Consider the following 15,487-nt stretch of genomic DNA (forward strand, 5'->3'; position numbering starts at 1 on the left):
CTTGTTATTCAACATACAAATACACTGTGAAAGCCTTTCCTCTGGAAAAGTGTACAAATGGAACCAGATGTACCCGCCGCAAGGGTGTTTAGAGATCCCAGACCCGTGAGGGTTCATTTGGTTACATTTGTATGCTCTCTTGGAGTTAAACTCTGTGGGGATATTTCGTGCGTGAAAACATGTGTTACCATGGCATGGGAACATCAGCTTGCACAGGCAGCAGTCACGACAATTGCATTGGGGGGGAAAAACATGCAACTTGTCGCTTATTTATTATGCAATTAAATGCTCACATGAGACCAGTTTTGAAGTGATTGAATGCAACTGGCTATGCATCAAGTTGTAGTCAGTTTCTCCACCCCACAACAACACAGAACTCAAACGTGTTGTGGTTGAAGCTGCCAGAAGGCCCTGCCTGTGACTGACTGCGTGCAGGATGTGCCTTAGCCAGATGTGTGGGTTGATAATATGATGACTGACTGGAAGATGCTTGGCTTCCTGCTGTGAGCAAATTAATGTGCTGATAAAAGGCGTGTGCTGTTCAAAGTGTGAACTGTGTGCAGACTGTGCACTGTGTGCACTGACAGCAGGTTAAAGAAACTTTTTACCACCCAGGGAGGGAAACCTTTTCTTCTGAAAACCTTTTGTTGTTTTTTGTCACCACAATGAGTCTCTTGAGAGCTACACACACACACACACACACACACACACACACACACAGACACAGACACACACACACACACACACACACACACACACACACACACACACACACACACACACACACACACACACTCACTCACTCACTCTTGGTTTACATAGGTTGTGGGGACATTACATAGACTTCCATTCATTTCCTGTGGCCTTACCCTAACCTCTATCCCTAAACCTAACCCCTAACCCTAACCTAACCAAAACCGTTGTGGGGACCTACTATTTGGTCCCCACAATGTCTATTTCTCCAATTTTTCCATACTTGTGGGGACATTTGGTCCCCACAAAGTAATAAAAACCTGTCCACACACACACACACACACACACACACACACACAGACACACACAGACACACACAGACACACACACACACACACACACACACACACACACACACACACACACACACACACACACACACACACTCACACACTCTGCAACCAGCCATCAAGGGCAACTCAAAGACAGTTTGGAGGAACGGGACGGGAGAGCTGTCTTCTATTTGTTGATCCCAGATCTATCCAAACCACGAGGATTAAAATTAAGCTTCTTTTTTGTCACAACACGCTGCACTGTTCCTGACTGACTACTGTGTATTAATGAGTGTCACAATATCACACCAAAATAACGACACCAGGAAATAGCCTGGGCAAAGTGATTGGCTTTAGCAGTGTGGTAAAAAGGGTTCATTGTGAGGTCACTATTACAAACAGATATTTCATATTTGTATTATCAAATATTACTTAAATGGAGTGGATTATAGCTGTCAATACGGTACATAGTACTCTTAGGCAATACGGTTACTGTGTTTGTCCAAACCAGAAGTTTTATCAAAGAAAATAGACACCAACCCCAACCCATGTGCTGTGCTTGAGACTTCATGTTTTCAGACTTGTATTTTGGATGTAGACATTCTATACTTTTCAAGGTGACGAGCAGGACTATTACATGATTAGGTCCCATTATGTAGGCTCAGTTGTCTGCAGCAGTGCCGAGGTGGTGTGTGTTGGTGTTAGGGATGAGTGCCAGGGATGGGGGCGGGTACACAGTTAACCGTGTCTGATGAAGAGACAACTAGGAAACTGCAGGCTGGTGGAAAAAATATTTTAAGAAAGACGGATGACTAACTTTGTTTGACCTGTTTTGAGCTGTATTTTCACCTTTTAGGCTCTGTTAGCTCTAGAAAGGCTGATATTACTAATATTGCATGTGTTCTACATACAGCCATAGAACACAATGATCTCTGTGGCTTTCTAATTTGCGGTGCTAACCGCTCCTATACGTGGCATGTGTAAGTGCTTTTCCCAGGGTTTTCCCATTGAGTGATGTACGTTTGACGTAAGCTTTCCAAGGGTTTTCCCATGGGTTTATAACTACACATGGCATGACGTCACATTATATCAGTGTATATAGTGTGAACTGAGCACAGCTCACTTCACACTGGTGTTGTTATTATTATTATTTGTATTATTATTTTCTTTTTTTGAGAATCCATTTGAAGGTTATGCAAGACAACATGTATTTAGTAAATGATCTCCACTTGTTCATGGACAAAATTCTCATCTCATTGGCTGGCTGTGCATATAGATTATTAAGAGTGCATGTATTATAGGGCTAAGGCTTTGTCTGCTTGCTGCATTCATGTTTGTTAGTTGTTACAACTCACAACTCATTGATGCTGTTGGTGTGTGTAGCTGTGTACTGTACAAGGCTCTTGATGTGCTCTGCACGTGTTATATCCACATATGACATTGATGTCACGCTACGGTTAACCAACAACATTCCCAAGTATACACACATTTACAAAAAAAGCCCAAATGCCCATCCCTACGGTTGGTGGCACTATCGCGGTTCATGACTGCATACGAGAGAGTCGCCTATGTCAGGCTGTACTGAGGTTTATGGGTAGCCTAGCCAGTAGAGTAAAATGTTAACCACTTAAACACCAGCATCCATATTCTGGGGCGAACATTAGCCCAAAATTGCTGATCTACAATCTCACAACGTGTCGTGAGAAAACATTTTCAGTCTGGTGTAGCCAGAGATCTCCGCCTACCAAAACATCTGGTGACATTACGATGACAATGTAGTTACTCACCTTGACAGACAGATTCCTTTACCCAGTCAGTAGCTATCAGCGCATCAAAACACCGTTGGCAGAACAGCAATTATGTCTTTTCCAGATAGAAATTCCAAAAGTGCAAACCCTGTTCTTTTTTAAGTTCTGAGATGTTGTTGATTTCAGATAACTTGGCTTAATGCAGCTTTTATTTGCGATATGTGAACTCGCTTTGGACTAATCGGACATGGTGGCTACCATGTTTGTTTTCAAAATGTGAGAGGTGCAGCAGCAGCTTGACCAATCAGGAGCGGTGTGAGGCGGGTCACTCCAAATGCAGCCATTTGATTGGAAATTAGAAAATAATTTCTCATAATGAGACTCTATGGAAGGGACCCCAGACTGAGGAAGGAAGCACATTTGTGATGACGTAGCTCGGGAGGGCCCTGCCAGGCTACGAAGGACCTCCCTGAAGTCTTTTTTTTTTTAAATCTCTGCAATGTTTCCACCCAGTTGTAGCCCCTACATTGAATTTAGGTGTCACTAGACGTATCGGTAGGAGATCTCCGATTGTCTGTCTACGCGTTTGGGTTGCAGACCAAATTTTATGGGTCGCAGGCAAATATCCCCTTCCATTGAAAAATACATATTTCAAAAGTATTTCATGAATAAAATAAAATAAACAAAACCATTTTCATGAATTAATTAATTAATAGAAGTTCTCAAGTGGGGTCCTTGAATGTCCCCTGTAAAATGAAGAACACAGTCTAACAAAGCACTATTCACTTTTGTGAGGTAGATCTTTTCAGAAGGGGGTCTGCACTGCAGCAGCCAGCCAAATGCATAATCAATTTGGAGGTCCTTGGCATGGAAGTGTTTGAGAACCAACTACTAGATGACCGTAAATTGGCAGCTAACCCCATTGATGGGTGCATGCAGAGACATGGGAACTGAATGAGGAATCTAGTAGCTACCTGTCAGTAGTACACTACACACAGTGAAGATCCTGAGTGTTAATTTACAAATGTAACCCCGCTACATTTTGTACTCTCTGAGTTACACATGGATACATAACCCTGAGTGTTTCAGTGTGCACACACACTCTCACACATCGCGTTATAACACTAAGGAGAGGACTTGTATGAACATGCTCTTGACGTACTGAAACTCAATAATTGGCCGTGAGCGAGCACATTGATATTTTCACCACCAATTACGTTATGCGGAAAATGTAATTATCTGATTGTTTGTCCCTCTAGACTAGAGCAGTGGTTCTATTAACGGTGTGTGACGTGAGACAAGTCCTGGTGTGCCTTGGGATTTGATTTAGTCATATTACCACAAATTGAAATTGTTATTGAAATATAGTCCGCTATACAAAAACGTCTTTTTAAAATGTACTATACAGTTCCAAATACCTACAGACAAATTCTATGCCGTAAAAATCTATGCATATTTGAAGTTAACCACTTACAACCTGGCATCCCTCTTTTGGCCAGGTGGAAATTCTTGGTTTTAATGGCTAAAATAGCTGATGTACGAGCACACAACGCACAATACTGCGATGCATCCTTTTCCGCTATTTGTGAAAGTATAAAACAAGGCTAAACTGAGTTAGACTTGGGGTGGGAATGGTAAATCAAAATAAACTTACAGTGTGATAACTAGTGATGACTAGGGATGGGACGATACACAATATTATCGTTTATCATGATAAAAAACACTCACGATAATCGTATCGTGGAGATTTTATTTATCGCATTATCGTCCTCCGTGATGCACTGGGATCAATTCACCTTTTATTTGCCGAGCTGCATATCCGGTGCCACTTAAACCCTCTATAATTGGTAAAAGATACTTATAATATACATACTCGATACAGTCTTTTTTTTCATTCTCTATCAAATGTCTTCACCAAAAAATAGCCGTTCTACAAGCTCACAACGTGTCACGTTGTGATGCGTTGTGAGCTTATAGATCTGCTATTTTTTGGCAAATGTTCCGCCCGGGATAATGGATTTTGATTATCGTGATAATATCGTAAATCGCAATATCTTTTGTCACAATAATGGTGATATGACATTTTCATATCGTCCCATCCCTAGTGATGACACGTGTTGTAGAGGCTACTTTGCACAGATAAGAATACAGGTGTGCCTTGAGAAGTTTACTTGCCTTTTGCTGTGCCTGGCCCTTGGGCACAAAAAGGTTTAAAAACCACTGTCTAGACAAGTGCATACTACTGTACATATTTGATCAGAGTTAAGCCCTTTGCACACAGGACAGTTGCGTTTCTTCCGTTTGCTGTATGAATAAAATGCATTGGATTTGGTGTGCAATGCTGTGCGGAATCGTAGCTGCGGATCCCAAAAGGAGTCATAAAAGGAGTGATGAGTTTTTTACCGCATGCGACAAGACGCACAAATCGAACTGGGTTCGATCAAGAAAGAAACGCACGACCGCAGCCACTCGTCGCACGGCTAATTCGGATCCGGTGTGCATGAGGTCGTACAGAATCATTGTTTTCTTTAAAAAAAATGAAATTCTGTCCGTTTTATCCGTGCGGATAAACGCGTCTGTGTGCAAAGGGCTTTATTTCATATTTTCTTTGCTAGCAAAAACATGATGTAGACAAGAAGGTTAGCTTATATTACACACTTGTGAATGATTGAAGATTTTATAATATAACATACCGGTATTCCTGACATTATTCAGCCATTATTAGAATTCTGATTTTTAATATGTTTAGTATTGTTAGTTGTGTATTCTGAATTTCTTTAAGATACATGTGTTTTTTTGTGTGTGTGTGTGTGGATGTAATCCAATCGTCAAGTTAGTATTATGATTACAATTTAAATTGCTTCCCTTTTATAAGGGCAAGTCTTGACAAGTTAACTCACCAGCATGTATTAGAGGGCATGAAGCAGACTTCTGGTTATGGACTCAAATGAAGGGTTAAGTCTAATCAGGTTTTGTGAGTTTTCACCATTGTGTAGCCTCCGCAATGTAACAGCAGAACATTTTAGACATTATTTCTGTTCCCTGTTAGCAATCTACCTTTACACTGTTGGTCATGTTGGAGCGTGTCCGATACGTTAGAGTTTCACCAGGGGGTGTCATTCTCAAGCTTTTTCATGTCAAGGACCCCCAAATTGGCACTCATTAGCCCGCGGACCCCCATTTGAAATGATATGCCTGGCACCATCATATAAGAGAAGACATGTACAGCTCTAGTCTAGCAGTGATTTTCAACCATTTTAATTTCAGGGACCCCCAGTTTGACATGCATTAGGCCACGGACCCCCATTTAATGGCATTTCTATCCCTGAGACCATAATTAGTCAAATCAATGTTAATTTAACTCTGAGAGTATACACATGGAATCAAATGGATCTGTTAGGTTACATTTGTACACTCTCTGAGTTAGATAGGGTCCATTTCAATCCTAAGTATCATTTTGCTGGGCAGTGGGCACCCCCTGGAACTCCCTCAAGGACCCCTGGGGGTCCCCAACCTCACTTTGAGAACCAGTGAGTTAGAGGATGGGTACATGCAGAGGACACATTTCACGCACTGTATGTGCAAGTATACAGTGACAAAAAAAAGCACCCCAAGGAATGGGGAACAAATTAATTAATTAGATCCAGCAGCCTTGTTCACACGTGGTGACAATGACATTATCCACTTTAGTCCCTACATGCTCTGGGCCAGGGTCTCTCAAGTGGTGCCGTGGTGGCACCCTAGGGTCCCGTGACGCAAGTCCAGGGGTGCCTCCGAATACTTTGATAATATTTGAAATTAATCAATGTCACTTCAGTTGAACCACTTAGTGTAGTAAAGCGGTAGTCTCCAGTAGGCCTACACCAAGTCTCTTCACCAAAAGTAGCAGATCTACGTATGTGACGCCTTGTGTGAGCTTGTAGATCAGCTATTTCTGGTGAATGTCCACCCCCCCCCCCCCCAGAATAGGGATGCTGGTGTTTTAAGTGGTTAAACACTTTTAAAGTATAAAAGTTATTTTAGTTTTCCTCGTGAGTCGTGACATACTGTATCTTAGGGGGAAAGATTTACATATTTACAGGGGTGCCCTGAGCCAATAAAGTTTGAGAACCACTGCTCACTTCATCAATGATGCACTAGCTCAGTAATTAATTAATTGTGTGTGTGTGTGTGTGTGTGTGTGTGTGTGTGTGTGTGTGTGTGTGTGTGTGTGTGTGTGTGTGTGTGTGTGTGTGTGTGTGTGTGTGTGTGTGTGTGTGTGTGTGTGTGTGTGTGTGTGTGTTAAATACCTTGCACACGCACACACTGAGTGTTAATTTAGTGTGTTTTCATTCTTTCTTTTTTCAGTCTCGTTAAAAACTATTTCACCGATTTCCATCAGGTCACCCATCAGCTGCTTGTAATTCTGTTGAGAGATGCAGTTGTCCATATCATCATTACATACACAGCTGTTCTTAGTTCCCACTACAAACCTCTGGAAAATCAATTTATTATTGTAATTTATTAATTTATTCAAAAATAGCTAAAGTGGCAGATCGACAAGCTCAAAACGTGTCACTTGCAGATCGGCTACCTTTGATATTTTTATGCGACACTGACTGTACTAGTATGATCAAGTGGGGCAATTTATGAAAAAACACAAAGTGAGAATAATGGTGACAAGAGTTTTTGTCCGACGGCAACGAAATGACAAGGCAAGTTTCAACCTGTTCAAAACGACTGCAGGAGGAAACCGATGGTTGATAATACACTAAACCAAGCTAACCAAACCAGCTACACAACACCCCAGTGTGTGTGGACAGCTACATTGCTGCCGAGTCACCATTGGACATGTTGCTTAACCAAGCTGCATAAATATAAAAAAAGGGGTTAAATAGCACTAGGGCTGTCCTCGACGCAGGATTTATCAAGTCGATTCGAGTCGCGGGGGTTAATCCGACGCGTCGACGAATCGTTTATGTAAAAAAAAAAAAGAAAAAAAGAAAAAAAGTGGTGCTTTAAGCTTTTAAACCACGTCAACGTAATACAATAAAACAGCAATATGTTTTAAGCCTTTAAAGTGAATTAGATCCATGAACTACCGTGCATATTGAGACATGATAGCGGTGGACACTGGACATTAATGACGATAAGATTGCGTCCAGCCGTGCGTAATTTGCCGTGCGTAATTGTGAATTGTGGAGCAGAGTAGAACAACGGAGGAGAGAATAATGCATCTCTTTGACAGCATGTCGTATTATTTCCACAAGTTGTATTTTCTCAGAGCACCGCTGCTGTATCAAAAGAGCTATGTTGCCGATCTGGTGCGAGATAATAAAAAGAAAACAGTTCACCCGTCGCTATTCCTCAGCCTGAGTCCAACCACCACACACCCACGGCAGTGAAAGTGAAAGCGCATCGCGCTGGCTCTGCTGATTCTTTGGCCAGCTCTCAAGTAGAATAACAACACGTCGACGCATTTCCTTTCCAAGCGGTTAACTTCAAAATAAGAGCTCCCTGTTATATGATCAAGGCAACTTTCAAGTCACGTGAACTGATTTTATTTTTAAGTCTAGTTTACAAGTAGTAGGAAGTATGGACTCAATAAGAATTACATGACAGTCACAGTCCAGCGCTCTCATACCGCACCACAGTATACTGGTGTGATAAAAAAATTATATATTTTTGACGGCTCGACTCAAACAATTGGCGTCGATTCCGGGGGCTTAAAACGACGCGTCGATTCGTCGATTTTTAGAGGACAGGCCTAAATAGCACAGGCAGGGAAACTGTATTAACGGCTAGGGCTGTCACAATTATTACATAATCGTCTAATCGCAATTATTTGAGGCAATCGCAATTATTTTTCGCAATCGTCATAATCGTTTCCATGTTGAGAAATGTTAATATAGTTTCAAACACTTTCAAAAAGTAGTGGAAATAGCAGATCTACAAGGTCACAAGATGTCACATCGCGACGCGTTGTGAGCTTGTAGATCGGCTATTTCCACTATCAATGTTCTTTTTTAAGTATAAAGTTGTCAAATATGTCAGTAATATCTTTGTATATTTAAGTTATGTGTCATTATTGCCATGTGCAACTTCAAAGCCTAAAAGCCAAACCGAAATGTAATTGTCAACGACAAATACACAATTAAATCGTTAATCGCAATTATTTGAGTGACAATTAATCGTCATGTAAAATGTCATAATCGTGACAGCCCTATTAACGGCAACAATGAGTTTTTCTTCCTATTACGGAACACAGATGGACTTGTGTGGGGAGAGAAGGGGAGGGGAAATGACGGAGCGAAAACATTATTGTTTGATGCTTCACTTAATCAATGGGAGTGTTGAAAAAAAAAGTAGAAGCCAGCTCAACTTTTGAACTGTAGCACGTCATGCCCGTCACACGGCGACAGTGACACGGGCATCAGTTTGTGTGGCTTCATAATATCGTCAGCATCCGTTGAAAATGACTTCTAGCCTTGTTGCTTTGTCGCCACTCTAGTCTGAACTCTGAAAGCAGCATCAGTCGTTACCTACTTTATTCTTTGAAAGGCCGGGTCACCAGGTACAGTAAGTATCCACCTGAGTAACCACATTTAGCCCTTTATACTTTGTCTTATGACGGATGGCAAAAATAGCCATGTTGTGTTGTGAGCTTGTGTGGACGATTAACTCTTGCACCCCGTGTGTAGTTAGTTTCTCAGTTATGTAACCCAGCAACAGCACTGCAGCCGAATCGGGTGGAATTTATTACATTTCAGTTTGTTTTGCTTTTTGTTAGTTGTGTGTGATTATGTCCTGTGTCAGACATAAGCTAATAATTAGTATCTTTTTGTTGGTCAACTGGACGGGAAGCTAGCTCCTCTGTTTACATCTCACATTAACTCCCTCATGGCGATCAGGTGGCAGAGAGTCAGCTGAATGTTCTAGTAGTGACCAAGTTGTGTTGTGTTTTATTTAACTGACAAGGATGAGGCTGTCCCAGAGCAGAACGTCACAGTGATGGTCTCTCACTTAAGTCTTGTGTAGCGGAGTGAGTTATGTACGACTCAGGTCAGCAATGGTAAATGTTCAATATTGAACATAATACAGAATGTAAAAAAATACGTTTTACTTTTTGGCTTTGTAAATTGCACCGGGCTGATGTAATAATAATAATAATAATAATAAAACTTTATTTGTATAGCACCTTTCATGACATGAAATGCAGCTCAAAGCGCTTTACAGAGCAGAAAATGAAGCACAAGTGCTTAACCCTCTAAGGCCCACTGTTGTAATATTACAACGTTTGTATTTTATCCAAAAAAAGGTATAAATCATTTTATTTTAGCTCCCCCTACCACCTAAACATCACCATTGGATTCTATTGTTTAGTATTACAATGCCATTGGCCACAATATTTGCATATAAATACCCCCCACTGGGGCTGACATTCACACCCGCCACACCCGCTGACTTTACAGAGTTTTGACGAACATCTCACTTTTTAATGGAAGCTATTCCTCACAAAAACATAAGTAAAATGCCTGTACTATTTTTTTGGTGATCATTAGAATGTCTAGAACATGTACATATGTTATTATTGTGAAAAATATCCCACATATGTAAATTAGAGCATGATTTATGATTTATGGCTATAAAACCTTACAAAAATATTTTTTTGAAAAAAACATTACATTTTCCTCTTATTAGGACTCCTACAACACCATCTGATTTTTTTCAATTTTTTATTTCAAGTATTTCTATATTTGGGCCTTAGAGGGTTAACACATAAAAAAATACACATGAATAAAGCAGAAGAATAAAAACATAAAACATTGGAGAACAATTTCAGAACAGTGTGGACGTCAATAGCATCAATAGCATAGCATGTGAATAGCATGTGACAAATTACTTCAATTATAGTCTCTGTCGGGTGGAAACCTCATATAGCCAAAACTGTTACTTAGCTTTCACGATTCAAATTAAAAAATGGCAAAAGTAGCAGCGGGTCTACAAGCTCAAAATCACAATGTGATGTCATAGCTAATACAAAATCAATAGCTCAAATAATCAGGTGATTATATAATCATTGAGACAGGCCTAGCTCGCAGCAACGATCAGTATGGCCTTAAAAGTAAGTGTGTGTGTGTGTGTGTGTGTGTGTGTGTGTGTGTGTGTGTGTGTGTGTGTGTGCGTGTGCGCGCGCGCTTGTGTCTTGTGATGGCACACGGCAGTAAATGGGTCCCTTGCTTGGGGACAAAGTAGTGAACAAGGCGACTGACCTTGGGGTGTGACCTGAAAGCAGAAATCCACTGCTCCGCTGTTCCCATTTTTAGGAAAAAAAAGTATCAACACTACTAGCCTTTCAAAGGTTCTGTGGCACTCTTTTGGCTTCATACAGCTGAGAGAGAGTGACTGACAAAGAGAGGGGATTATAACGACAAGGTTCACAAGTTCATAAACCGTGACGTCACGTGTTGTGCACATTACGCATTACATTGTCAGTACATTGTCGATGCTTCCGATTAGTCTTGTTATCGAAAACACAGTCAGGGATCAGGGCTTAAAGATTGTTTCTTTTTAAAATATATTTTTGGGGCTTTTGGTGCTTTTTGATGGGATTGTCCCGGGATTACCAGCCTAGGTGCCCAAATGGCTCAGGCTATGTCAGCCGTCCGGGCCGGATTGAAAGATTCTGCGGGAGAAACAAGCAACCAGACTATATTACTGTATGTAGGCTATTTGGGGGGAAAAAGCAACGCCACGCATCGCGACACGTTCAGGGTTTCCTGCAGGAAAATGTTTTTCCCAGGGGGAGGTGATGGGGGACAATTTTTTTTATTTTTTATTTAGTCTGTTTTTTTTTAACATTTTTTATTAAGTCTAATCAAAACCAGTTTAGCTATACTTTACCCCTGTGCATCGGTTGAAAATGTCTGCAAACACTGCAAAACGTGAGCTTTTGTAGATCAGCTATAGAGATGCTGTGATTAGATTTTTCACTTTCGATTTGATTCCCGATATGGCAGAATCAATACCAATCCGATAGCAATACTGATCCGACACAGATACTGATCCGATATAGCACATATTTGATGTATATAGTATGATATACAAATAATAATATACAATAAAATAAAACTAAAATAAATGTGCATATTTGTGATCGCTCATTTTTGCTGTGATCCGAAACTATCTATATTTTGGCTGATATCCGATATCGGCAATATATATACTGTATATATAGATAGATAGATAGATAAGCAACATTAGAAAGCAAGCTCAAATAAGCAACTACACTTTAGAAACAAGCCCAAGAAACCTCAATCCACAACTACCAATATTTACAAGTGACTTTACAGTAAAACATGCCCAAAAGTCGCTTATAATAAGCAGACCTGGCATCGCTGTCAGGGACTCCAAGGGCTCTGTTGTTTGCCAGAAATAACTTTCCTGTCGACATAGACATCAGAGTACACTCAATTCTTCCAAGCTGCTGAGTGCAGGTTGCCTCTTGTGTCACTACGGCTGCTATGACGTAATTGCCGTAGAGGTCAAAATCGTTAAGCAACCAGCCGTTGGCGACGGGGTCCCACCCCTTTTACTGAACTCTTTGGTTCCCATGGCGATGCGTCTATGGGCAGCAGATGTTGCCTCAGGTGGGCTTATTCTGCTGTAACCTGTCCTGCACTTTGGGCACCAAAGTCTTTGTCTGTTTCCATCTGTGGTTCACAAAGCTTGGGCCTTCAATTTAACCTCTTAGGGCGGCTTGCACCAACACGGTTTAAGCCTTAAACTGGTTTAAATCAAGGTTTATCTTTTAATCAGCTTGCACCAAACCTTAAATCTAGTTTTCATTAATCAGGTTTAGTTTTAAACAATCCTTTTAATCTTGGTTTGAATTTTCACTGTAAACCTGGATTACTGTTAATCCTGTTGCACCAAACTTTGATTTAAACATCAGTAAGGGATTAATTTTAAACCTGCTGTAGAGGTGGTTTAAATGCAAACATGCTATTGACATGAATGGGGGTCCCCCTCCTGTGAGGGAAGCCCCACAGCAAGTAAACTGCAGACAGCGTTTCACAGCTGAAAACAAACATCTCATCACATCCTTGTAGTAGCCTACTGTACATCGGCTATTTTAAATTAGCGAACATTTAAATATTTACAGGGACATACAGACATTTGTCATGGAAGCTTGTGGACTTCCCAAGCAACATGGAGACGTTTTAATTTTCGAAATCGCTTCATAATTGACTCAAATGTGAATGTGATCAAAACTGTGGTCTTTTCTTGCTTCTAGCCGCGCATCGTGAGACCGCATCGCCGCACCGCACTGTAGCGTCCGAGCGTCACCGTCGTATGACGGGGAGGGTTATATTTTTGTTTTGTTTTGTTTTGGCTGTAGGCGCTCTTCTTAACATTGGCCTGCCCACATTCTCCTAGAAGTGAATAAAAGAGTAACGCTAATGATATTAGGCTCAAGAGAATAGCATATTCCAGTTTGTTTACATCGAAATCCAAGATGGAGGACATTTAAACCATGAATTAATCACAGTTTATGGTTTTAATCACAGGTTAAGGGTTTAATCACAGATTTGTTAAGCAATGCTTAAATTTAAGTGGTGCAACGCACCTCGATTTAAAATGAAACCTAGATCAACAAACCCTTGATTAACCCTAAACTAAGATTTATTTAATCCCTCTTGGTGCAAGCCGCCCTTAGACCCTCTATACTCAGTAAGACAGACCACTAAACCGTCTCACCAAAAATAGCTGATTTACAAGCTCACCGCGCGTCGCTTCGTGCTGCGCTACAAGCTTGTATATCTGCTATTTTTTACTGGTAACTACTGCTCTATGGCGGCAGTGCCAACCAGGTGTGGCAGTTCACCCTGCCACTGATGCTACATTTAATAGCATTGATTAGGTTTTCAGTATTTACACCAAGTTTTAACTTTTAAAATGATATCACACAACACCGGGTTAAAGTTTGTTAACACATTGTTTATTATTGTAAGGTGTAGAGTTTTACTATTTGAAAATGTTTGGTTTTCATACCACAGTGCTTCCTGTTCTGGGTAGCCTTTTATGTCTTTGGAGTGGACACTGGACATTGAAAGATACTGGTTTATTGTGGAATCAATCAGAATTGGTACGGTCCAGTGGGAGGGGCTTAGCCTTGATAAGAAGGGGGACCTGCCACTGCTCGGGCACTGCACTGGGCAGTCGATGTAGGGCTGTGAGCTGAGAGGACCTAAAGCCAATTGCTGCCCAGTGCCCTGTAAATAGTTTCCTGTATTTTCTTTGTTCACCATTTGCCTGGGCTGTCTGAAAAGGGTAAATAAAACACTGGTTCTTTCTGCACCATAAGAACTTGCCTTTGAGTATTTTTGGCCTCTCTAAGTATTTTTGAGGTTTGAATCGAGTGCCTTTTGGCCAATGCTACCTTCATTCGAGGCCAGAGTTTGACACAGGCCACGGTGCTTTGTGGTGTCAGGTCTGGGCAGATGCCTTTTTGTACAGTTTACATTCACTAAGCTCTGTCTTCTTTGAGGCAGACGTAGCATTGAGTGGTGTTTAGTACGTCCGCATTTAGTGGGTACTTGGTTTTCATTCATAAACAGGCTTTATCTTACATAAGTCTTGTCTCTAGCCCTATTATGACTAGACACCAGGGCTGTTAATATTATAATCCTTGGAATAGTTGAGATGACAACTGGGTACAGTGCTGTCTGTGCTCATCCCAACACATCACTTGGATTCACCGTTGAATGTCTGACTGTTGTCCTGAACCAGTTCACCGTTCTGTTGGAACCTCATCCCCAAAACATTTAGTCATTTAAAACAGAAGCCTAATGGGCCTTGACAACGGTCAAGAGTGTTGCTTGCCAGCGCTTCTGGCCTAACGGTTGAAGTGCCTACCATATATAGACTCTAATGCACCCCGACAGCAAGTTATGTGTTCGATTCCCCAGTCTGACGACCTTTGCTCTGTGCCCCCCACCCCCCCAAAAAAAAGAATAAATAAAATAAAATAAAATAAAATAAAAGTGGTGCTTGCCAAAAATAATGTGCAATGGACTAAAAATGTGCTATCAGTGTGGCGGTAATCTTGCATCAGATCTCATTAGACCTGCAGTGGTAGGCCTAGAATTATTGAATGCTTTAACCAGTGAAAAATAGCAGATATACAAGCTCACAGCGCGGCACCGAGTGCCGCGCTGCGAGCTTGTAGATCTGCTATTTTTGAAAAAGTCGTGAAAATGTGTGCAAATCTTTGAATATATGTATTTTCAAAGCGAACGATTGTAACTCAAATGTTGCTTCTGGGGGTCCCTGGAACTAAATATTTTGAGATGCGGGTCCGTGGCCAAGTACATATCATTTTGGGGGTCCTTCACATGAAAAGGTTTGAGAACCACTGACATAGTAGTCTCTCAAGAACAGACTAACTGAGCTGAGAAGTGAAAAGGACCTTTTCTTTGACGATGGCTAAGCCAGATTGCTTACATAGAAACATAGGTTTTTCAATAAACCTTAGAAGGATTCAAAAGACACTTATAGAATCGGGTCAAAATTCAAATTTTCACAATGTTTCAAAAATAGCAGATCTACAAGCTCGCAGCGCGGCACTCGGTGCCGCGCTGTGAGCTTGTATACTGCTATTTTTCAATATTTAAAGCATAAAATAATGATACACAATATAGTGTACCCGTTCTAAGATGCTTCTTGCTTCTT

The 15,487-nt window shown here is 41.0% G+C and overlaps 1 protein-coding gene across 1 annotated transcript in view; it reads left to right on the plus strand.

Annotated features, from left to right (window-relative positions):
* ppp2r5a (protein phosphatase 2, regulatory subunit B', alpha isoform) overlaps positions 1-15,487 on the plus strand; it is a 111,209-nt gene that overhangs the window by 1,055 nt on the left and 94,667 nt on the right. The gene's annotated exons all lie outside the window — the stretch shown is intronic.

The sequence above is a fragment of the Nannobrachium achirus genome (assembly GCF_963921795.1).
Source record: "Nannobrachium achirus genome assembly, chromosome: 16".
NCBI lineage: Eukaryota > Metazoa > Chordata > Actinopteri > Myctophiformes > Myctophidae > Nannobrachium > Nannobrachium achirus.